Source organism: Bos indicus x Bos taurus, chromosome 9 (assembly GCF_003369695.1).
Source record: "Bos indicus x Bos taurus breed Angus x Brahman F1 hybrid chromosome 9, Bos_hybrid_MaternalHap_v2.0, whole genome shotgun sequence".
NCBI lineage: Eukaryota > Metazoa > Chordata > Mammalia > Artiodactyla > Bovidae > Bos > Bos indicus x Bos taurus.
Genome location: NC_040084.1, coordinates 89,123,495 through 89,146,409, shown reverse-complemented (window position 1 = coordinate 89,146,409; position 22,915 = coordinate 89,123,495). Strand labels below are relative to the sequence as shown.

Below are 22,915 nucleotides of genomic sequence, written 5' to 3'. Positions count from 1 at the left end.
GAAATCACAGGCTTATGGCTAAAATAGAATGCCAGTCAAAAGTGCGTGGATATCAAGTTTACAAAATGTGACACGGGTGGTTTTTCCTAAAGAATATAATTTAACAATAAAAGCCTTCTGGGATCCACTTGGATCAGATGCCTTGCTGGCCCCAGCCCGCCCTGTCCCTCCTCACCATCCCCCTGTCTCTGAACAGACACACTGTTGCCGTGCCTCCCATTGCACTAGGAAACCAGACTTTGGAATAAATGTTTTGGCATTCTAGGGATGTGTTTCCAACTGAAATGTAATATTCCTCCACCTCGTTAACCAAACCCACAAACCTTTCCACGAATAGCTCAGTTGACTGCTTTCAGTAAACATGAAAAAAATATATCATTAAAGTCCCAGAGTAGGAAGATAAGACAAAGGTAGGTACCTTTGTGTGGCACTGACTTTAGGCTTTCTGGTTGTAGAGGCATTGAGCATGGGTAGAGAGTCTATTTCCCAATGATGCCCACATAGAGCCTCCAGGTTCTCAACGTTTCTCTTGACCATGGTACTAACACACAGGGAAAGAGCTCCTAGTGGCCCTCACCCAGTGTCTAAGGACATGTGACGCCTACTGGAGCCTTTGTTGCCAGACATTAGTCACTGCCTTGGGTATTAAATGGTTCTAATCACAATGCCAGGAGTGTCCAGTCTCTCGCCCTGGTACCTCATGCAGTTAGGGAGAGATTTATGAGTGGCTCTTAAGACCAGTACAAAGGAAGAAGTAAAAAGTTATTTTTAAAAAAGTTACCAAAATGTTAATAATGTCATAATACAAATAGTATTTTGTGCTTTGAAAGTCCCAAAATATTGCAATATTAGAGCACAGAACCCTTTGTTGTCGATGGCTGTGAATATTAACTCCTCCTTTAGGCCAACCATGGCCATGCATGCACTAGTCCAGTCCAAAAAAAACCAAGAATGTGCAAAGAATGGAGAGGAAAGGGAAAGAAGGGGGAGGACAGAGAGGAAAAAAGGGAACGAAGAAAGAAAAGAGAGAAAGAGGGAGGAAAGAACTTTGCAACTGTTCTCCTTGAACATAGGAAGGATAAGAAGTCTCATTATCTCTTCACAGACTTTGATTATTCTACAACTAACCATCAAAGTTAGTCCCAGATGTCCGATAAAGTCAGTTTTCCAGAACACTCTCTTGCCCATATTCTCTTCCTATTCCTGGTAAGAATCATCACCCAGGCTTGATGATGGTGGGTGGGAAAGGACAGCGAACCTTGCCAGTTTTCTTCTAGTGCTTCTGGCAAACAACCTTGCAGCCTGGTTCCCTCCTCTCCCCTCCCCAGCTGCACAGGCTCACACTCCCATCCTTGACTTCCTGGCATTTGCTGGGGAATTAGGGTCAAGTCTATTTCTGTAGCTCCACCATCGAGAGCATCTCCAGACCACTTTGCCAACAGTCTCCTGGGCATTGCCTGCTCGTTGAAAATGTGAGTCATCATTCTCCCTTCCCCCAGACATGGGGCTCCTCTCCAACCCCCCAGTCTGTGACTAGCATCATTATCCCTGCAGTCGCCTAGGGCACTCCTGTAGGCTTTCTGTAGCCTTTGGCATGCCTGAGCATTCTAGCTTTGCCATTTATCCCTTCCCCCGACACTCCTGTGCCCTGCCTGCATTACCTCACCTGGCAAAACGATCTCCTAGGGACATCTGCCCCTGCACACTTCTTCCTAGATCTTGCTGCTTTATATTTTGTTGGTTTTTACAGTTTTGAGATCCATTTTCTCATGATCGGCTCCATTCTTCACCCAGATTACAGCTTCCTCCAGAGTTCAGGCCTTCCTTTCTTCCCATAATATCTTGTCTAGTGTATCTCCCCCTGATGTGTAACCTGTGCTTCAGTCAAAGTAAAAAACAAAAACAAAAAAACTTGAGGCTCCAAGCACTCAAAGCTTTCCTGATGACATCCCCTCTGCCTAGAACCCCGCTTTGCTGGCTTGTTGGGGAAGGTCTTTTTTAAAATTCAGCCTAAATGCTATCACAACAAAAGTACCTTCCTTTATTCTTTATTCAAAGGTAATTTCCTCTCCTCTGAACACCAGGGATATTTCTCATGCATGTGTTACATTCTTCCTTGTGTTAATATATAGATTATATATCCCCTCCTGCTCAGAAGTTCCTTGAGGACAAGGTCTGCAAAGAGTTATTTGGGTATTTTCTGAGTCCCTAGCACTGTGCCTAGTCATATTAGGTCACCAAATATTGGCTAATTTATTCATCCAGATACTTAAAAGGATAAAATAATATTATACTTATCTGGATAAACCCTCTCTAAAAGCTAACTTTCCATGTAATGTTCTACCATCTTCAAACTGTTTTTCCTAAATGATTATCTTGGTATACTCATACTGACTGAGGCCATAAAGTCAAAATTTAAATTCGTACAATCTTGAGGATTAAGCCTGCAATTCTTGGCAGCATAATTCACGAAAAAGCTCTGAATTTTTAGTTCGTAACCAGATAATACTGTGACCAAACAAAGTTTCTTCTCTAGCTCCATTAAAAGCTTTTTACATTTACAAAAACAGTATTCCTCCAACAGAAACATGAAAGAAACTAAATGTGGAAATATTTCCAAAATAACTTCCACTCCTAGAAATGGTTCCTTCAGTCTGAGATGTGGGGCTCCAGCTCTGTTCAAACTGATCATTATTTTGATGATAAAAATGCTCTGTTTGGGAGGTTTTTCTGCACATTTATTTGACACCATTTATTTTTTTCTAAAGTAGAAGAAAAAGAATTTCCTGTTAGGTTTCCACCTTTAAAAATGGTTCATACTATTTAAGGACTTTTTATTAGCTCCTAGATTTTTTTTTTCAACTGACATTTGATTTTTGTCTTATGAGGTAAATTTGATATGCAGGGAAATGCACATATCTTGTGTGTTCAATCTTGATGAGTTTGGACACGCGCACATGACAACCGTCTCCATGAAATCCTACGGTATTTCCATAACTCAGGAAATTTCACTTGACGCCTTGTTCAAGCCAACATGCAACCCCTCCAGGCAACCACTGCTATGATTGCTATCATCATAGATTTATTTTACCTTCTGGCCCAAAATGTGGACCGTGACCTCTTTCATACCGGAGCACATAATATACCCCGTTTCCATCCACTGGCACAACAGCGTGATGCCGGGCACACAGCATTGTAAGGGCATCAAGGTACATAGCTATCCTCTCAGTCAGACCCCTCTGCCTGGGATCAGCTCCCTCAAAACCCCAGAATTTTACTTACACTCTATTCAGGGACCTTTTTAACTATAACAGGCTTTCCTTGATCAGGTGTTACATAAGCCTGCCAAGATACGAGTTAATGATGAGGAGCCAAATGAAATCAGGATTCTTTACCATGTTCTTAAACAGACCATCTACATTTTTTTTTAATTTAATAATTTTTAAGCCTAGAATCAAACCCCAAATCCTAATTCTCATGAAAGTCAGGACCTCAGATACAATTCCCTGTCTTTCTACCCAAAACTCAATGGGGTAGTTTGGATTTTTGGTTGTTAGGCAGAATGGCTACTCTTTATTGTGAATCAGTGAGTGGTTCAGATTTAATTCACCAGCTTAAAAAAATTTAGTAACTTTTCATGTTACATTTTTTTAGAAAACCGTTAATGTAATTTAACTATAAGACATGTAGCATAAGACAGTTAAGAAAGTACTTTCTCTATAAGTGCCATGAGTGATGAAAGAATTCAATTATTCCAATTATTATTACACTGTGCCCCTCTCCCTCCCTTTATCTATTGTTTACTTGAGGAATCTCATTGCCAGAGTAGGGTATTACTTCTCTGTGGAGAGAAGTATTCAGATTGTGCCTAAATTCAAGTTGATTCAAATAGTATCATGCACTGTTAAGGATGACCTTTATAGACACACACACACACACACACACACACACACACATCAAGTAACCAACCAGAAACCTGGCAAAATTTCAGAACCAGCCTTAGTCAAGTGGTTTTTTAAAAGGGGGGTGATTTTTGCATTTTGAATCTTTTCAGGTCTTTCTTCCTATTTTGTTACCACACTCATCCAGATAACCAGCTCCCTCAGGTCCCAGGATCCCAGGCTACCCATGGCTATAACCAGTGGACTCTCTCCCCCATCTCTCAAGACCCTCAATTACAATCCTACTGTCTCAAAGGAGCGATATATTTATTGAACATGCCAAAGAGTAACTCATTTATTCAGTTCACTCAAAAAATACTGATTACCTACTATTTATCAGGACCATTGCTAGATGTTGGGTCCTGTCTTGGACAGCTCAGGCTGCTGTAACAAAAGACCATAGACCTTATGGCTTAAACAACAGAAGTTAATTTTCGCACGGGGCTGGTCACCAGAAGTCCAATATCAGAATGCCACCTTCATCGAGTCTATTGAAGACCCACTTTCTGGCTTTCTGCCCTGGTGGGCAGAGCTCTCTCTTCTCAGAAAGCGACAGTCCTGTTGGATGAGGGTTCCACCCATGACCTCATTTAACCTTAATTACTCCCTGAAGATTCTGTCTCTAGATACCATCACAGGGGAGGTTAGGGTTTCACCATAGGAATGTAGGGAAGACAACATTAAGTCCACAGCCACCACCCAAACATAAACAACAAATGTCTGTGCCCTCAAAGAGCTTACTTCTAGGGCCTTTGTATTTAGTCCTGCAGTAACGGCCCCTCCTACTCAGCCTCCCGTAGGAGAATCCCTGCCTCTGTCCGCCCACAGTTGTTGATATTCCTCTGGGTTCAGCTCCAGGCCCCCTTGGCCCCTCTATTCTTCTCCCTTTGGAGGGTCTCCACCACTCCCAGAGTTCTAAGTTTCACCTGTACATTGAAGACTTTAAAATAGAAATCTCCAACCAAAAGGTCTCTGCTGGCCAGGAGCCATTCCAGATACCTCTTAGACATTTTTACTTGCATGTTCATTCATTCAATAAAGACTTCTTGAGCACCTACTATGTGCTTGCCATTAGCAGCTCACTTTGTTCAAAATTACTGTTTCTTTTCCCCAGACCTATTCCTCCCTCTGTTTCCTGTCTCAGCAGACAGCATTGCTATTCGTGTAATTGTGCAAGCCACAAACATCCAGCCTTCAGCCTTGACCTGCCTGTGTTTAATCTCTCACAAATCTTTTTTATTTCTGTCTCCTTGATCTCTTTTGAGTCAATTGCATTTTCTTGCTGTTATTATTTTCCGGCCACTATCTTCTCTCCCAAGATATGCCTCCAGACTTTTTCTACCACTGTCCATTCACCATACTATGGAAAGAGTAATCTATCTCAAGAGCAATGGGACTTGAATTATTATTCTCCTTTCTCCAGAGTTCTCTCCCACAGATATTGCGCTCCTGCCATACTGAATTATTTTCCAGTTTTTCAGACTCTCTCCACTCTGTCTGAATCTAAATATTCATATTTTTGATTCATTCTACCTGGAATCTTCCTCCTATTCCTTTTCATCTGACTTACTCCTATGCATCCTTTAAGTCTCCCTTCAGATATCACAGCCACCAGGAAGCCTTCCTTGATTTTCTACCGTGTGCCTGACCGTGAATGCCCATTGCTCCCTAAAAATCCCTGGTCATTGCTCTTATCATGCTGTTGGAATTTCCTGTGTATTCCTCTGTATCCTCCCACTGACCTATAAATTTTTAAAAGGCACACAGGGACTGTCTTTTTCCAAATCATGAGCCCATTGCTTAGTAAATTTCTGATGAATATTTGGCCCCAATAAATACTATTTTAATAATGAATGTTTAAACCTCTCCCTGATATCACATTTGCTTTGCCAGCTCAATTCCTCAATAACTTAATTCCAAAGAACTGATTTTAAGGGCTAGAATTCAGAACTAGAGCTTAGAGAAGAATCTGGAAGAAGATTCATATTTTCTAGAACAACTCAGATTTCTTATCTTATACAAATAGGCTATTAGAATTAATGGCCCCTTTATGGGTTGTCAAGTCCAAACCTGAATTGTCTCCATAAAGAAAGATCATTTTTGTTGAATGTCTAGTCCAGAACACCTGAACTAGAATCTGGATCTCCAAATTTAGGGTGTATCACCCATCCTACCCCACCCCTATTCTCTTCATGTTGATAGTGCCTTCTTTCTTTTTATGTGGGCTGTGATCTGCATAATCAAATTAAGATGTAATTTAGTGGTTCAGTGGGCTATTCTTAGAGTCTTAAAATCTTCCAACTCTGGAAAACACAGCAAGATTGCTTCACATTCTCAAAACACTGATAAAGAAATGGGGAGAAGGGGTTTGAGAATGTAAGCTTAAAATATTGAAACAACTTGTGTTCAGAGAAATAACTTGCCTTGTGAAACATAAAGAAATGACTTCTCATGCATTACTCTTAGAATAGAGTTTATTAAGGTCTGACCCTGATACCTATTAATATATCTATCATTTGAATCAAACTGGAGAAAAACTGGAGCTGGAGAAAAACTTTATATCCTTTCTGTATCATGTAAATTGTACAAACTTGCAAATAGAGCATCCCTAACCTAAAAAATGCTTCACTGTATTTGACACATTCCAATTTCCAAGAGAATCTAATTTGAAAGACACTCAAGTACCTTTCCATTTTGCTGTCATACTCATCAGGGGAATTACATTATGATCCAAAAGTGCTCACCTTCCTAAAAACCAAAGCTTCTTAAAAGAACTGGAAAAATTGTTGGGTATAACATTATAAACACTGGATTCAGAAAAATATAGTGGCAAACTTTTCGTTGATTCTCAAATAAAGACATTATTTTTTGTGACACTTTCCAGCAACTTTTGTACATAAATGTGAAGAAAAAAAATAATTCCACAAACTTCTATGCCAAATGCTAATGAACGGCTAAAATGTACAAATTATCTTTTTCTTCCCGTGTTCTCCATCCTGCCCTTCTCAATTTTCTGTCCTTAAAACATCTACCTCTTCCCTATCTGCTATCAAGCCTGCCTCTTCTCTGAGACCAGCCCTAATCAACATAGATCACCCCAGTGAGACCCAGAATTTTAATCAGAATTCAGAAAAAAAAAAAAAAAAAAAATCCTGCCCAGTCATTCTTTTCTCTCCCACATGTGATGTGTGGCCTCAACTCCCTTGCCTCCCCTTTCAACAGTCCCAGTCACAACACTCCTTCAACACAAGCTTCTCAGACCTTGATTTGGAGCAGGGTGCCCAGAGTTCAAGTTGTACAACTGTCCACTCTCCCAACCCCATCTCTTCCAAATTCTAGCTTGTTCAAAGTCTTAACTTCAGCCTGTAGTTTACAGGAATGTATCTGATTGAACTAATTTCCACTCTCACTTCACATGCAGGTATTTGAATTTTTTTAAATGGTAAATCTTATTAAACTAGAGAAATCTCTACTTGTAGAATTGCAAAAGGGCCTGGGAGGAGCTATCTGTAAGTAAAGCATATCCTGCCCTTTTCTTTCTCAAGGATTTCAAAAATTCCAAACTATCTCTTGGTTAACCCCCAGGGTGCCTGAATGAACTGTTCTTCACATTCCAACAGGGATATGTCCTTATTCTCACCTGGATGGTCTTTGTTTTTGTGTAAGCAACTAATGATCTGTAATAAACAAGCCCACACAGTGCCTGGGAGCAAAGTTGTGGCTTTCATAGGATATGTTTCATTGCAGTTACTTCCCAAAGGAAAACTGAAGGTGAATCTATTGCAAACACCTAAAATTTACTCCCTCAGTACATTGAGATGCTAGAGGCAGAAGACCATAAAAAGCAATAAGGTCATTTTCTGAGTGCTTGTGTAAAACAAGGAAAAATTTAGGTCTAACAGTCCCTTTCCCATTGGTTTCTCTTTCATGTAAAATGTGATCTTTGACTCTGACGTGGTAATTTAGCTTTTTCAGAATGGGCGTAAGAAAAATTAAACTAAATATAGCTCTTGCTCATGAATCTGGACATGCTTATTCTTGAAAATAAATGCTGCATTCATTCAGATGAATGTTTCCCAATCAGCCCAAATTCACCCTTCACTCTATACTTAACATACTTTTCCATCTCTGCCCACCAGCCCGATTACCATTTTGGGTAATCTAGCATTTGCTGACTGGTCAGTTGCAACTCCAGTTTCAAACTCTTCACATTGTTTAAAGAAGTTTTTGTAGAAACTCAACCAGAATCTCATGACTCTGAGCCTGTAGTTGCCTCACAATGGCTATAATAGCTTTGTGTATATTCTTGGAAGTTTCATCATCTGCCACCCCACACCCCTCCCCCGGCTTTGTCTGTATGTGGGGAGGAAAGAGGTTGGCAAAAGAAATCAGATTGCCTTAGCCTTTCTATAAGCTCGGCTGTTGGGGGGGTGGGGGTGGGGATTATTTCTGTTCACAGTGGGCTAGTGCAGCATGAGCTAATACTCAGTTTTGGAGACTTTTCTTTTGGATTGGTTTGACTACAATGAAGATATCCCAAAACAGCCTTTCTCTAGAGTTGATTTCTTTATTGATATCTTACTAGAAGCCTAAGGTAAAGCCTGATGACTGTTCATTGAGAATCTAGCATGTGCTTTACAGGTATTATTTTATTTAAAATTTGTTTTTCCTTCATTTTTGAGTACATAATGGAGTCAGTGTTTTAATCTTCAATAGATATTTCCATAACCATTTTGACAGAATCTCCTCCCACCCCTGTGTGCCACCTGCCAATTTCCCCTTTCTAGAGGCAACAGGTGTTACCTGTTTTTAAAAGACTCCTTCCAAAGATATTCCATACATATAGAACACACACATTTCCACATCCTTTTTTAAAAATAGTAACACATACTCCATTTTGTATCATGTTTGTTTTCATTAACAATATATCTCCCTGTTTTGCTATGTAAATATATCCCTCATTTTTATGGCTGCATAATATTCCATTGTTTAAAAGAATCATAATTTATTTTGCCAGTTCCCCATTCAGGGCAGTTAATTTGTCCCCAGTCTTTTGCAATTGTCAACAATGCTACAATTAATAATCTTGTACATAAGTCAATTCTTATAGGATTAATATGCACATTATTCATCTTAGCTTGTGTGTGCTTAGTTGCTAAGTCATGTACAACCTCTGGCAACTCCATGGACTGTACCCCACAAGCTCTTCTGTCCATGGGATTTCCCAGGCAAGAATACTGGAGCAGGCTGCTATTCCCCTCTCCAGGGGATCATCCCAACCCAGGAATAAAACCCACATCTCCAGAATTGGCAGGCAGATTCTTTACCACTGAGCCACCTGGGAAGCCTGGAAGCAACATTTTAGTAGGTGTTGCCTAAATGCCCTCTGTAGAAGTGGTTGAACTCCTACACCCTCACATATATGATGGATCTTTGAACTTGTGATATTTCTCAAAATATCTCTGTTCAGTTTTAATTTGTACTTTTTTTACTATGAGTGAGGATGAGCATCTTTTCATATGTTTTAGTCTGAATATTAGGTTGACCACTCAGAGGCTGAGTGAATTTGGACAAATTAAAGTTTTTGAGATCAAAGAATCGTTGCAAGATTAAATGCAATGATGTAGGAAATGCATGTTCTTCTTGCCAGCTTCCACCATTATTTTTCCAGTAGTTGACAATTACAGGGGCCCCAGAAATAAAAGCTAATGATGTATTAAAAGTAATAGAAAGCATGATAAAAGCCAGGGTCGTGGTACCAGAAGGTTTTAGATGAAATAAAGAGTTGTTGTTGCAGCCTTCCTTGCTTATTGCCATTCCAAAATGACAGTTTGCTTAGCACAACCTCATTGAAATTGGGCGCAAATCAGGACTGCTTCTCTGAGGATGAAAAATAACTCTGCATAGTGGCACCTTAGGTGTGGAATAGAGCATTAACACCAGAAGCAAGCTATGTAAACTTGAAAAACAGAGACTCACTTATGAATCCAGTGTGTTTGAGGAATGAATTGTTGAAATGCCAGTTTTAACTATTTTACAATGTTTTCAGACTCATTGCTAAAACTACCTTCTACGGCTCCCCCGGAGGCATTGTACAGACAAGTAAATACTCCTCATCAAATTTTAAACCTCTGTAAATAAGTGGTAGATTGTTGACAAAATCTTGGCTGCCATGACAGGAAAAGGACTGTGGCTTTCACAAAAATAAAAAGAAATATTTTGAAGTACTGTAAGTATCAGGTATGAAGATGCTTTGATATACAGCTAAAATGCTTGCGACTCAAATGGCAAATGTGTCCACAGTCTAATTTGAAATCCCTTTATGTACAGATTATCAATTAAGTTCAAACCACAAACCACAAACCACCCATTTTTTAAACCATGTTTTAGTCTTGCCAGTTATGTTCTATCAATAAATACAACCAGTGAATCTGAAGAATGTGGGTACCAATAAAAGACAGGAATACATTGTGACCTTCAATGTATTTTTAATGGAAAAAAAAAGAGGTTTTATATTTATGACTAATTTTTCATTTTTGCAAAAGAAGCCAAATAGTTATTTTTACATTAGAAGAAAACTCTATTGCTATGTATTCATAAGCTTTCTGATCCATCACATAAATGTCAAAGGAGATTTGATATGACTTCTTTCTACAGTCAAATACATTCTATTCCCAATTTTTAGAAATCAATTAAAAGAAAATTAAACAACCTAGCATTAAAGATAACATTGTATTCCCCTAATATTTTTTAAATGTTTTTATCTCACAAGTACATGATCTAAAATTAACATCTGAACCAGATCTAATTCTTCATGGGGAGTAGGTAGGTGACCTGCTATTACAGGATTTGTCACTTTGAATTACACGTATTGTTTCTGTTTTGTGTTTCTTACTAGATGTTGAGAAGCTTGTGAGTCCTTTGCTTACCACCTGGCACATATTTGCTCCTCATTATATATATTGGAAAAGAATACATGAATGAATGAATTAATTAACTCAACCTTCAAAAAACTAGGTTCATGGGATCTGATCATGGCAAATAGGTGGGGAAGCAATGGAAACAGTGACAGACTTTATTTTCTTAGGCTCCAAAATCACTGTGATCAGTGACTGCGTTCATGAAATTGAAAGATGCTTGCTCCTTGCAAGAAAAACTATGACAAACCTAGACAGCAAAGACATTCCATCTACAGAGAAATGGATAAAGAAGATGTGGTACATACACACAATGCAGACTCAGCCATTAAAAAGCATGAAATAATGCTGTTTGCACCAACATGGATGTGTCTGGAGATTGTTATACTAAGTGAAGTAAGTCAGAGAAAGACAAATATCATATAATATCGCTTATTTGTGGATCCAAAAAAAAAAATGATGCAAATGAACTTATTTATAAAACACAAACTGACATACATAGAAAATGAATTTTTGGTTAGCAGGAATGAAGGGTTGGGGTGGGAAGAATAGACTGGGAGTTTGGGATTGACACATACACACTAATAGATAATCAACAAGGAACTATTAAATAGCATATAGCACAGGGAGCTGCTTAATATTCTCTAATAACCTAAATAGAAAAAGAATTTGGAAAAGAATAGATATGTGTATAACTGAATCACTTTGCAGCACATTTGAAACTAACACAACATTGTAGATGAACTATATAGTCCAATATAAAGCAAAAATTTTTCTTATAAAAAAACAGAGACATCACTTTGCCGACAAGGGTTCACAGAGTCAAAGCTATGGTTTTTCCAGTAGTCATGTATGGATGGAGAAGGAAATAGCAACCCACTCCAGTTTTCTTGCCTGGAGAATCCCATGGACAGAGGAGCCTGGCGGGCTTCAGTCTTTGGATGGCAGGAGTCGAACACAACTGAGCAACTGAGCACATTTATGCATGTTGAGAGTTGGACCATAAAGAAGGCTGAGTGCCGAAGAATTGATGCTTTTAAACTGTGGTGTTGAATAAAACTCTTGAGAGTCCCTTGGATTGCAAGGAGATCAAATCAGAGATCAAACCTTAAAGAAATCAAGCCTGAATATTCATTTAAAGGACCGATGCTGAAGCTGAAGCTCCAATATTTTGGCCACCTGATGTCAAGAGCTGACTCAGTGGAAAAGACCCTAATGCTGGGAAAGATTGAAGACAGGAGGAAGAGGGAACAACAGAGGACGAGATGGTTGGATGGCATCACTGACTCAATGGACATGAGTTCAAGCAAACTCCAGGAGATGGTGAAGGACAGGGAAGCCTGATGTGCTGCAGTCCATGGGGTTGTGAAGAGTCAGACACAACTGAGTGACTGCATAACAACAACAAGCCTGTTGTTTTGAGTTATACAGCATTGTTGTTATTGTTCAGCTGCTAAGTTGTGTCTGACTCTTTGGGACTCTATGGACTGCAGCACGCCAGGCTTTCCTGTCCTTCACCATCTCCCAAAGTTTGCTCACACTTATGTCCATTGAGTTGATAATGCAATCCAACCATCTTGTCCTCTGTCACCCCCTTCTCCTCCTGCCTTCAATCGTTCCCAATCAGGGTCTTTTCCAATGAGTCAGCTCTTGACATCAGGTAGCCAAAGTATTGGAGCTTCAGCTTCAGCATCAGTCCTTCCAATCAATATTCAGGGTTGATTTTCCTTAGGATCGACTGGTTTGATCTCCTCGCAGTCCAAGGGACTCTCAAGAGTCTTCTCCAGTACCACAGTTCAAAAGCATCAATTCTTCGGCACTCAGCCTTTTTTGTGGCCCAACTCTCACATTTGTACATGACTGCAGAAAAAACCACAGCTTTGACTATATAGCATTGACCAGATGTTTATTACTATCTGAAATATGGAATATCTCTGCCTCAAGAAGTATAGGGTGAGAAGAGATGTTCTGATCGACAGATGCCCTGGGAACCACATGTCTTCAAGTGTCCCCACCCTGCCTTACAGCTCAGGAAAGGCTCTTTGTGGTAGCTGCACTGAGTCACCTCTGAGATCTTTGCATCTCAGCTCAGTCCACCATGGCCTTCTCTCAATGACCTTTAGGATATCTGTAACAATGTGGCCCAGTGACCCCACGTCTACCACACTGCTGACAAAGTCAAGAGGAATGAACAGAATGCCTCTGAGGCCGCCCAGTACCGTATACACAGCAGCAGACCAGCTGGCTTTCTCTGTGCATAACCAGAAGCAACTGTTTTACTCAATCACCATAAATCCCCATGATCATAAATAGCAGTTATTATTAATGGTCCTTCTGGGAAATCTCATGATATCCAACTCTATACTGTCTTTCATTCGAGTCCAGAAACTCCAACTATAAGGCCAATTTTGCCAAACAATGTTAGATATTCCTTGAAGGTGGAGATTAAGTTCAGGAATCAAGTCAGGATGACACGATGGAGACTCCTGGTGGACAAAGTTTGACCTCATTAATTCAGTCTCTTTATTAACTGAATTAAGTGATTGGATGGTCAGTAGGAAAAAACCGCCCCATGTTCATTTGGTTAAATGTATCTGGTTTCCCTTGTAGTTCAGCTGGTAAAGAATCTGTCTGCATATGGGAGACCTGGGTTGGATCCCTGGATTGGGAAGATCCCCTGGAGAAGGAAAAGGCTACCCACTCCACTATTCTGGCCTGGAGAATTCCATGGACTGTATAGTCCCTGGGGTCGCAAAGAGTCGGACATGACTGAGCAACTTTCACTTTCAGTTTTCACTTTTATGCATATATCTACAAACAAAATGTTAAAATGGAGCTGTTTAGTCCCAGAGTTGAGCCAAGCTCCGTGAATAATAGATGGCTCAATCCAACAGCAAGTTTAAGTCACCAAGCAGTGTTTGGAAAAACAAAGCAGTTAGCAAAGAGGATTTTACTCTTTCCTATCACACATCAAGATATGAAAGGAGTCAAGAAAAGGGAGAATTTGGGGAGAAAGTGGTTTGCTGTGCCTCTCCCTAAACTGGAAGAGGCAGAATGTGTCCACCCTCATCTTAAGCCCAGGGACAGCAGCCTTAACACACCTTTAGAAGATTCAACAAACCACTTCCCTGCTGGTCCAGTGGTTAAGGCTTTGCTTTCCATTAGCGCCTGGTCAGGAAGCTAAGATGCTACATGCCTCCTGGCCCCCAAACCAAAACATAAAACAGAAGCAATATTGTAACCAATTCAACAAAGACTTTAAAAATGGCCCACATCAGAAAAACCTTTAAAAAAAATAAAAAAGATTAGATAAGTATCTCTTGAGAACTGGCAGACACAATGGCCTCATGTGTCTGATCCACTGGAAATCTTAGGGACAAAAGGCCTTGGCTCACTGCTCTGATAGCAAGCAAGGAAAGCGGGCTGTGTTGGGACTGGGCTGTGCTCCCAAAGTCTATGGAGGCAAAGGATGGAGCTAATATGGGCAACAGGCAGGAGAGAACCACTTGCAGCTTCAATTTGTATCTAGCCCACAAGAAATGCCTAAAGTGGAGAGGTAACCTCAGAAACAAGAGCAATGTTGATTCCCAAGGCTGAGGGGAAACATCTGTTACCAGCCAGAGAATGTGACCTTACCTGCATGGAGGGATCCACAGGTGAGAGGTCCCCAGAACTGGGGTACAGGGTGTTAATCAGAAGCACCATACACGAGCTTCAAACACCTGCCAGATCCAGAAATCACAACACCAGCTCACCACAGTACTTCCTGGCCCTTTCCTCTGCTTCTAACCCACCCCTCTCAACCCTGAAAGTGGGAGTGTTAGCTGCTCAGTCGTGTCTGACTCTTTGCAACCCCATGGACTTGTAGCCCACCAAGCTCTTCTGTCCATGGAATTCTCCAAGCAAGAATACTGGAGTGGGTTTCCAGTCCCTTCTCCAGGGGGTCTTCCCAACCCAGGGTTCAAACCTGGGTCTCCTGCATTGTGGGCAGATTCTTCACTATCTGAGCCACTAGGGAAGCCCTTCAATCCTCGAGAGATCAGAAATTCAACTGGCAAGCGGCACAAAGTAATGTAAGGAAGGAAAAAGAAGCCAACTGCCCTTTATCCCACTGCACATAGCAAACTTATTCGAACATGAACTGGGGAAAGACAGGAGATGGAATATTATGTGAAACTCATATGATTTGACATTCACATGGGAGTCTTTCTCAACAGTTAGCTAGAACCAAAGCATATCAAGTACCTCAACAGATTTACCATGACTTGTGTGTTCTTCCTTGCCAATTACAGTTAAGTAATTGATGAGGTTTTTCAAATACGAATATTGATATTAACAAAGTGAATAAATGAGAGCATGGGCAGTCTTAACCATCAGTTGAAAATTACCCCTGTAAAACACTATTCTCAGCAATATGTATATGTGTGTGTGTTTAGTCGCTCAGTCATATCCAGCTCTTTGCGACGCCATGGACTCTAGCCTGCCAGGCTCCTCCGTCCACTAAATTCTTCAGGCAAGAATACTAGAGTGGGTTGCCATTTCCTTCTCCAGGGGATCTTCCTGACCCAGGGATTGAACCCAGGTCTCCTGCATTGCAGGCAGATTCATCAGGGAAGCCCCTCACATGGGACTGGGTATATTAACTGGTGAGTAGTCGCACAGAGTCGGACACAACTGAAGTGACTCAGCAGCAGCAGCAGCAGCAGCAGCAGCAGCAGCAGAGGTCCTCTATTACTTGAAGTAATCAGAAAGTCTTGAGATTTGCTTCACATTTCATCCAAAGAAACAACTGGCCTACAAATTTGAAGTCACAGTGAATACTCTCTTATTCCATGAGACCTGCTTTTCAGCATAATGGTAACATTTATTTTCCTTTAAGGAACTGAAGCTTCTCATGCACTCTGCCCCGCACTGCTTTAATAAATACGAAAAAAAAAAAAAGGCTCCCATAACAGTTGAGACTAACAAGAGTGAAATTTGCTGATCCAGGTAAGTCAACATATCTACTATTTCTTTTCAAGGACACACTTGATGCCTACCAGGATAAAATGTCTTAATAACTGTTCATATGTCAAATTACAGATTTTTAAAACAAGTCAACAAAAGGTTCTCTGAGAGCTTCAGTTTATACCCTTGAATAAAGAGGTTTAGCCCTTGTAAAATATCAAATGTCTCCTTCAGCAACATTTGTGTATATAAATGGTTGTTTGTTGTTGATGTTTTAAAAACAGAATTGGGAGAAAATGGGCATGTTCTTTCATTAACTGCTCTCTAAATCAAGTCCAGTGCGGATGAGATGAAGAAAGGTTGTATTCAGTTAAAAGAGCCCCAGACTCCTCCAGGTCTCAAGCTCCTGGGACCTCCACCCTCCAGCCCAGCTTCCTGACCTGCAGCTCACGTGGAACTGTGTCAAGGCCATGAAAGGCAACTTTTGGCTGCGCAGTGGATGGGAGAGTCAGGCGCATGGGGTTTGCAAAGAACATCTGACTTTGGAGATTGATCCTGGCTCCAGAGAATCAGGAACATTCTCTCAGGAAATGGACCACTCCCAGCCACTTCTCTGTAGCAGCTGTGCTCTGGACCAGTCTCGTGACTTTAATGATAAAACTAGGTCAAAATCAAGAGCATTGTAAGCAGGCTATAGGGACAAGCCAGGATGTAAGGGCTGGACAAGAGCTTAGAGGTCACCTACGTTAATGCACCACAATCTCTTCCCTGCTGCCAACCCACATGAAGGAAGAGACTGAAAAGCTTGAATGTCTGTCCAATCCTAGGTTCTCTGCAACCCTTGTTGCACCAAGACTTTTCTCCAATATAAGAAGACTTGATGGCTGATTTGCATTGTTGTATAGCAAAAACCAACACAACATTGTAAAGCAATTTTCCTCCAATTAAAAAATAAAGTGCTATGCAACACACCACTCTAAAAAAAAAAAACTTGAGAATTAAAAGGACATTAATATGGGAATAACCTCTTCTTTGCACAAAACACATATACACTATTTGATAACAAAGGACCTGAATCACACCTCCCAATCAATCTCACTACACAGAATTTCACCCCAGTGCATTTCAGACTTGCTTGCCCATTATAACCTCTTCTTTGTATTGATTGGGAACTGAGTTCCTACAGGGTTAAGTCGCTTGCCCAGAGTGATAACCTAGAATCACAGTCTCATAACTCATTAAAAGTGGATGGAACTTGTGTTTCTTTTCATTTCCAAGAAAGCCAGTCCTTACCTATTGTTGTTGTTTAGTCACTCAGTCATGTCCAATTCTTCTGAGACCCCATGGACTGTAGCCTGCCAAGCTCCTCTGTGCATGGGATTTCACAGACAAGAATGCTGGAGTGGGTAGCCACTTCCTTCTCCAGGGGATCTTCCTGACCCAGGGATCGAACCAGTGTCTCCTGCTTAGCAGGTGAATTCTTTACCATTGAGCCACCAGGGAAGCCTGGTCCTTATCTGCAGCAGCCCTTTATTTTTTCTGACAGCAGCCCTAGCAGTCCTGGGATCTTTCAAAACTTCCTTCTCAAGATTTCACCTCCTCAAACAAAACTCTCAGGGCATGTGAGGAAGGCATTTCGAGGAAAAACATTCTGCAATGTTAAGGGATCTTCCCAGGATTAACTGCATAATGTAAGAAGTGAACTCTTAAAACCCGTGATTCTCAAAGTGTGGTCCCCAAGGTAACCTCATCAATATCATCTAGGAATTTGTACAAATACAAATTCCTCTTCCTTCCTTACTTTTCCATCTCTTGGCTCAGACATCACCCACCCCCCATGAACACGCCAATTAAAATGCATCCTCCATTCCCTCTTCCCCATTCCAGCCTCTCACTGAACCATCATTAGGATGTTTTTCCACTCATTGTACTTTTCTGTCTCAGTCCCTGTTATGGTTGATCTTACTTGTCCACGTGTCTGTTAGTTACAGTTCCCAGTGATTGAATCTGACACTAGCCTAGGTGTTTCTGTGAAGGTATTCTGTAGGTATGATTAACATCTATAGTCAGGTGACTTAAAATTGCCTTTCATCATGTGGGTAGGTCTCGCCCAATCAGTTGAAGGTCAAAAGAGCAAAAACTGGCGTTTCCTGGAGAAGAAATTCTACCTGAAGATAACAGCATTGACTCCTGTCTGAGTTTCCAGACTGCTAGCCTGCTCCATAAATTTAAGACTTTCTAGCCACCACAACTGTGTGAGCCAACTGATAAATATTACTGAAAATCTGTGCAAAAGGCATGGCTTTGGGATAGGAGACGTTTTTAAAAAGAGAGAGAGAGAGAGAAATGAGTATATGCCAAAGTTTTTTCATGGGAATGATAATATGTTAAAGGAACTTTAAAAAGCCCTAGCAACTGGAACCCAGTGAGGGAGGTGACAGTGGCCATATCACATAGCCCAAGAATAACCGTGTTGAGAGTGTTACCTTTATCCCAAGAGCCACAGGGTCACCACGGAGATTTAGAGAGAGGCCTGGGGAAGGTACTGCTTATCACATTGAGTCACATATTGCCTACCTCATCCTTGAAAACTTGTCATATGTTCTCTGATCTTAGCACATTAGAAAACAAACACTAATCTTTATATTATAAGCAATCAAAATTTTATTTGCTAGAGAATGGTATAAATGAGACCAGTTAAGGGGAAAAAATTTTTCTCCTATTACTGAAGTTGACTTAGTTCTTTGATAGAGTGTTTTTATATTTAAAAATATATCTTCCTCTGAAGTTGGAACAATTTGAGCAACAAAATAAGTAATGTAGTAGTGAATTAAAACCCAAAACATAAAATAAATATCCATGAATCCATACTGATATACATGATTGAAAAAATAAATGGGGGAGAATAGACAAACTTCCCATGCTGAAGAATTTCCAATAATTTATATACATATCCTGCCCTCCAGAAGCAGAGGTTAACTCCCAACTCCCTAAGAATGAGTTGTGCATAGTGATTTTCTTCCCAAGAATACAGTATTGAAAAATGATAACTTTATAGTGAAGAAACCTGACAAAAACCACCTCAGCCTGATGGTCAAGGTCAATGTCAAGTCATAAGTAACATAAATGTTGATGGTATATACTCTTGATGAGATGTAAGGCGAATAACATCTCACCTCTGTGATCTTCTTTCCTCCAAAACCTGTAACCCCCCTTTAGGCATGAGAAAAACACCAGAAAAATTCCAAATGAGGAACATTCTTACAAAATACCTGGCCAGTAAGCCCCCAAACTGTCAAGAATACCGAAACAAGGAAAATCTGAGAAACTCTCACAGCTAAGACATAACAACAAATGTAATATGGCAACCTGGATATTGAAATAGAGAGAGGATATTGGGAAACAATTATGAAAATTGTTATAAAGTATGGAGTTTAGTTAATAATAATGTATCAGTATTGCCTCTTTAACCATAGTAAATTGACCGTATTAATGTAAGATCTTACTAATAAAGGAACCTGAGCGTAGGGTATACAGGAAAGCCCTACTAGCTTATTCTGTGACTCAAAAACTGTTTAAATACACACACAGTCACAGATACCTTCTATAAAAAGTAAAACATGGAGATATGAAATTACTTTCTAAACAGACATGTACAGAATTGCTAACACCACTTTCTGTTTGGCAATTCTGGAATCATTCCATTTTGGTTGTTGTCTACACTCAGGGTTTACGAGGTTCTTGAAGCCCCGAGAGGGTTTCCTCTGCCTGATTGCCCTGCAAAGGCCAGTGGCATTTAAGAACTTGGCTCCTGGCAACAAAATGCCCTTCCTGTTCCAGCCAGAAAAACAACCAGCATCTCCCCAGGAAAGGGAGCAATGGGCAAGGAGCTGCCAGCTCCTTTGCAGAAACTGGCAGAATGTGCCTCTTCTTCCAGGCACACACAGCCTGGTGCAAAGGTGTTTCAGTTTGGGTTGCAGATGACGGCTGGATATCAGCCACCCTCTGCTCTTTCCCCCAGCCCGCATCTTTGTGGTGGCCTTGGGGGACTCAGGGTGACACGTAGGCTGCTATTGGGTGACTAATGAAGGCCATGGCACTGGAGCAGAAGCCAGTTTACATGGTTTGTTACATGGTTTGTTAAAACCACTAGCTCAGAAATCTCAAGTGTCATACAAAATAAGATTAAATTTTATTTCAAATTTCAGTGAGTGGATATTGGGAGGAACATGGACAGGGTGGTGAAACTAGAGGCATATTGAAAATCCAGTTGACTTGGATTTACATTTAATACTTTTCCACATTTGGTCAGGACTTAATTGTTCATTCACACATATACTTCTTGTGTTTAAATAATTAGATTACAGGAAGAGAGTCATAGCAGCTGGGTAGCTTGACTTCTAGAAGGCAAACAGAATAATAGAGAGTGGTGAAATTGGCAACTCCACACACTTAAATTCGTGTGTGCATTTCTAGAAGGAAATCTGGAAGTATTTATCAAGAGCTGTATATATATTTATACTTTACTTTAAAAATTATTTGTCTTAAGGAACTAATCTAAAATATGCACTACAATAACAAACAGATATTAAAAACTTATAAGTTGACTAAAAAAAGAAATCTGTTAATGAGGAGCTGGCTAAATAAATCATTATCCCTAGGTACAAAATTATAAATTGAATTATAATACTTTTCTTAAAAATAATTTGTTCAAAAATAGATTTGCAATCTTAATGTAAAATGAAGAAATTAGACTATAAAAATGCACATGATACTTGCCTCTTTATAATCTTTAATATTTTCTAAATTCATATTTCTACACAAACATATATTACTTTTATAATAAAAGGAAAACAGTGACTGATAAATTCCTTCCTTCCATTTTTTCATATCCTAAACAAGAAGGATGGAGAATTGATTTAAACTCCAGTTCCAACAGGTTGTTGACTGACCTTCAGTCAAGGAAATTTTGAAGTCCTCATTTTTAAAACAAAGGGTTTGAACACAATAATACAAGTCCTCATTTTTTTTATGATTTACATGACTATAATATACATTTCTATAGCATATTACAGTTCTATAGCATATTACAGTTAATGATATAGCATATAATATCATTTATATAGCATATTACAATCTGCCCATGTGTATCTAATCTTTTAGGATTTTAGTTGTTATTATTTCTTCAATACTACTCACCTCTGCTTCAGACTCTCACAGAAAAGCAGAGTAACAATAAAATCAGTTATATCAGCTCCTCTTAAGAGTTCTGCTGTTTCCACTAAAATTTTATTTGGAAAATTAAATTCTATCCTGAATATGTATCTCTTGCACAATACTTATTAAACAAATATTTGCCACCATTTATTAGAAAAACATTTTATTTTCTCCACTAAAATAAAAAAATCCTAAAGTTGTTCTGACCTGTCTACACAATTTGTGCAGATATCAATTAGTAAATATATGTTGAAATAGATGAAAACAAAGGACTGCAAACAAGGGAAAGACAGGGTATCGGAGGAAGAACATTCTCGACGGGAGCAGCACGTCGGGGTTCTGGCGTAGTGACTGTGTGCCCGAGAGAAATCATTTCGGCTCTTGGGCTCTCAGTCTCTTCCTCTATAAATTTAAGAGGTTATATTAAAATAATCTTCAAGGATTTGCTCACCTATATAATTCTACTTCAAAGGAAGTTTGAAAGAAAATGTCTAGCTTTAAAAGCAAAAATAAATTTAAGAATACAAAGACTTAGCTTTGCTAGTATTTGCTTCCTACAGCAATGACAAGCAAAATCTGAATATTTATGACCCACTTATATTTAAGAACTCTCTTATTAGATTTTGATTAAAAATCACATTAAAAAGTGAGACAGTATCCAGTTGGAAATGTCCACTGCACTATGATTATATACACAAAGTAGCAAAAACACTTTTAGGACTGTTAAGTGTTACATGCTGACCGGGGGGTCAGTGGCTTTGTCTCAAGATTTTGATGGCAAATGCCCTCCTGGAAGGCACTGGGTGGACTGAGCATGAACAGTAAATGGCACCAAATGCCAGCCTAATCATCTGACTTCTGCCCAAGTCTGGGCTTCCCCTTTTCAGAAGAACAGAAAACTTGAAAGTCCAGTGGCTTTCAATCCTGGCTACACCTTAGAATCATGACAGGAGATGTTTAATCATTTTCCTGGCCAGAACCCACCTCTTAGGAATGAAGTCAGAATCTTGGGGAGTCGCCTGTATGCATTGTCTTTAGAATCAGAGTGATTCCAATGTACTGCCAGTTGAGAATCACTGGGTTAAACAATGAATCGTATGAGGAAAAGGAAGGAATGAGAACTGTCAAAACTCAAAAAAGAAAAAGAATAGGTTTTTCTCAGCAATGTACTGGGTTGCACTGGTTGTGTTTGCTTTTTTATAAACTGTGCACAAAGAAAGGAAAAAAAAAATGGGAACCTGCATGACAAAAAAAGTAGAATTCAAGAATGACAGTTGTCCATGAATTTTAGAGGAAAGTGGAAACTATTTTTAAAAATTAGACCAGGAATGAATCCTGTCTTGGGGAGCTGAATGCCAACACGTGGGTTTCCTGATTTTACATAATCTATGCTTAGTCACTCAGTCGTGTCCGACTCTTTGAGACCCCGTGGACTGTAGCCCACCAGGCTCCTCTGTCCATGGGGATTTTCCAGGCAAGAATACTGGAGTGGGTTGCCATGCCCTCCTCCAGGGAATCTTCTCAACCCAGGGATCAAACATGGGTCTCCTGCATTACAGGCAGACTGTTTACCATCTGAGGCACCAGGGAAGCCCTTTGCATAAGCTACTATGCATTTTAAGCAGACACGGTCGCCCATCACTCTGGCCTCTGTTTATCAGAGGGATTCCTGATCTTCTCATGCCCATTCTCATATTAACACCATTCTGACCACAACCTCTTGCTCTTCACATCAGGGCTCGTTTCACCTCTTCTTCACAGTTTCCACACCTCTCATCCTCACCAACACCGTTAGTTGAGATAAAAGGGAAAAACAAACACAAAGCTCAGAGCTGCACATGATTTTCTCTGGGTTTTCATACCCCAAACTAGCTTCCCCACAAGCCTAGATTA

The 22,915-nt window shown here is 40.0% G+C and overlaps 1 protein-coding gene across 1 annotated transcript in view; it reads right to left on the bottom strand.

Annotated features, from left to right (window-relative positions):
• ESR1 (estrogen receptor 1) overlaps positions 1-22,915 on the bottom strand; it is a 410,506-nt gene that overhangs the window by 291,215 nt on the left and 96,376 nt on the right. The gene's annotated exons all lie outside the window — the stretch shown is intronic.